Below are 3,592 nucleotides of genomic sequence, written 5' to 3' on the forward strand. Positions count from 1 at the left end.
GCGACCTGAGCCCTGGCATGGCGCCCAGCCCGGGCCCTCCTGCGACGGGGCTGGGGCAGGGGACAGGGGCTGGTGCTCCATCAAGCGAAAGGGCCCCCGGGGACGCGCAGCCCCTGGAGGGCTCCGAAGGCTGGGACCGGGGGACACCAAACTACCACCCTGGGCCAAGGTGCCCCGGCTGAGGGTGACACGAAGGGCGCACATCCCACCATGGGGACTTTTTGGGACCTCAAAAACACCCGTGACCGCCCTTAAAACATCAGGACTGACAATGCTGATGAAGGGGCACCCTCCCTCTGCGCTTGAGGAGGGTGAGCCCCTTTCCTGCCCCGTGGGCAACCACCGTCTCCTTCTTCCACTTGTTCCTCACAGGGCAGGGGAATCCTAGAATCGTCTAGGTTGGAAAAGACCTTTAAGGTCATCAAGTCCAACCGTTAACATAACCCTGCAATCCCATGGGAAGCGGCTGGGAGTCCAGGCAGGGCTCACGGGCAGCGGCACCCAGAGCGCTGCTGAGGCGTATGTGCATCATCCAACCCAAAATGGCAGCAGTTCCTCTGCTAACCTGCTCTGGATGCCTTGGAAACCCGTCGCCGAACATTGTATTTTGACTAACTTAATGCAGATGAAATGTCCTGTGTGTACAGAGTGGAGATGATAGGGTGCTTCAAGCTTCCAGACAAAAAAGCAGTTTTTGAAAATAAACCTCTCTGGGATGAAACCTTAAAACATTCTTCTGGTCCTTAATGTTTCATAAAAGTTTGCTTGAAGCTCAGTTTTTGCCGGTATAGCTTTTTCCATCCCAAGTTTCTGTGCAGTATGCCGCACATCTCCCGTTGTCCCTATCAAAGAAGGGTTTGTTCTGTCGCTGTGGTGTGTCCGTATGTCCCTGTGGAAGAATGTACCTTGCTTGTTAAAGATCAGGGAATCTTTGGGGAGCTAATATTTCTGGACTGATGCTTTTAAAGTCCAGTTCCTGCTCCCATAAACTTTTATGCCTTACTTCCATGAGCAACCCCTTCACAAAATGGAATTTCATTTGTGATTTAGGGTTGTGTGCATCACAAAATCTGAGGCACTGCCAGCCCTGCCGGTCCCTGCCCGGTGCTCCTGGGGCTCCTTCCGCCCTGCCCATGGTCCAGGACCCCATGTCAGCCCCCTCGGGGCCACCGACCAGCAGCTGTGGCACTCGTGAGTCTGAAATGGCGTGATAGGATCTTGCGTTTATCGTCTACAGCATCTTCCTTTCCTGCACAGAGCCTGCGAGGTGCCTTACCACCCGCAAAGAAGCACACCCGCCCACAGGGGACGATGCTGAGCGCCTTAACACCGCGCGGCCTCGTCTCTGCGAGTGGGAAAGGGGAAGCTGAGGCGAATACAGCACCGCAACGGAAACTTCAGGTTTGGCACCATGAGAATATCACCATCCAACGTGCAAGTTACCCTCCGGCTGGGGCTAATCTTGCGAGTCTTGGAAAGAGATTCCCAGGAGCTTTGGTGGCACGAAGCGGCTGGAAATTCAGTTATTTATTTCTTCTGAACGGACCGCGGTCAGCTCCTGCATGAGGGTGTGGATTCCATTCAGCCTCAGAGCAAAAATAACACCGAGCAAAAATAATTCCTCAGCACCAAGGTTTGCCTTGAAGGTGCCCGGTGCCCCAGTGGGTCAGCCGGATCCCGCTCAGCTTGAGCGAGCCAAGCAAGAGCACTGCGCAGAGGCTGGCAGCCCAAAGAGCTCCCGTCTCAAAGAGGCGACATGGGAAATTTTTGGAACTGATCAGGAAATGGGAATAAATTTGAGGTTGTGTCTCTATTTTAGTGGAAAAAGGCCCATAGAAGGAAAAAGCGTGGCATTTTTATCCGTTTGAAGCCTGAGCTCTGCTCACGGATCTTTGCCCTCAAGTTCTTCTACTTTGTGTTTTATTCACTCTTTTTTTTGAAAAAACAGTAGTAGGTGGAGCAGTTGTTTCATTTTATGAGGATGTGACCCTAAGTCGTGGGTTAAACTGCTGCAGCGGAAAACCAGCCTCCTCCCCTCCAGCATGGCTGTGGTGAGATCAGAATGACCAAGATAACCCCCTCGTTAGAGACGTGAGGTTTGGGAGGAAATGGAGCAACGAAAAACAAACTTCCTGAGGCTGCGCAATACTTCACCTCCACCCAGCTCTGAGGCGGCTGTGGCCGGAGCGGAGCGGCTGCGCTAACAGGTTCCTGTTGCTACGCCTTTGCTGATTCCCAGGGTGACATTTCCTTTGCCTCAACAGGCTGCTTCACTCAAACTGTCAGAGCCACAGGCACGTGCGGCCGGCACCTCGCCTGCACAAGGGCGTTGAGCTTTTCCCGGCTAGGAAACAGGCGCTGAGCTGGGACAGGACTCAAAACCGCCCCCAGATTGCTCCAGCGCCTTACATTCACGCCACGTGAAGCCACAAAACAAAGGGTCTGATCCTGCCATGGATCAAGGGGGCAGACATAGCAAGACAAGCGTGGCTCCCACCTCTCACCCACGCGGTCCTGTCTTACCTCGTATGAAGGGAGCCAGGAGCCCACGTGTGAGTCTGGCATGCTCTGCAGGGAACCCAGGAGGCTGGACCTGCAGAGAGCTGCAGAGATTTGCATCCCGTCCCGCTCCAGAGCTGACGTGCTATGTGACATCCTGATGCCAACCTCTCTTCAGCACCAAAAGGTCCAACCTCCCTTTCAGCAGGGAACAGAGTTCCGGCCTCTCTTCCAAAGCAGACGCTGATGGTGCTGATGATTATGTAGCTGGTCATTAGGTATGGCTATGTAGCTGGTAAAGCTGGGCAAGCCTTGAGTTCACGTCTTCCCTTTGGAGGAGGAGGAGGAGGATTCACACTTGTGCTCACCATCACACAGGGAGCACAGTCCTTGGCAGGCTGCAGGTGTCCTTGGGAAGGATGCTCTCTCCGGTTCTCCTGGCTAAGATCTCCCGCTTTTCCCAGTCCTGCTGGCTTGTGCTGAGTGCTTGTAGGGTCACCTACTGGACTGGGCCCTGAGAAGACTCATCCTGAAGATCTTGACAAAGCTGAAGGAATGCTAAAGGGTTAACAAAAAGACCTTTGTGAAGCCAATTGTAGCTAGAATATGCTGATAGCTGTAGGATGTGGCTCACAGTGGGAGATCATAGAATCATAGAATCATAGAATGTTTAGGGTTGGAAGGGACCACTAGTGGTCATCTAGTCCAACCCCCCTGCAGTGAGCAGGGACACTGCTAACTAGATCAGGCTGCTCAGAGCCCCATCCAACCTGGCCTTGAATGTTCCCAGGGATGGGGCCTCCACTACCTCTCTGGGCAACCTGTTCCAGTGTTTTACCACCCTCATTGTAAAATATTTCTTCCTTACCTCTAGCCTGAACCTACCCTGTTCTAGTTTAAAACCATTTCCCCTTGTCCTAACACAGCTGACCCTACTAAAAAGACGTTCCCCATCTTTCCTATAGGCCCCCTTTAGGTACTGGAAGGCCGCAATCAGGTCTCCCCGTAGCCTTCTTTTCTCCAGACTGAACAAGCCCAACTCTCTCAGCCTGTCCTCATAGGAGAGGTGCTCCAGCCCCCGGATCATTTTTGT

Source organism: Egretta garzetta, unplaced genomic scaffold, assembly GCF_000687185.1.
Source record: "Egretta garzetta isolate BGI_Z169 unplaced genomic scaffold, ASM68718v1 scaffold652, whole genome shotgun sequence".
NCBI classification, from domain to species: Eukaryota; Metazoa; Chordata; class Aves; order Pelecaniformes; family Ardeidae; genus Egretta; species Egretta garzetta.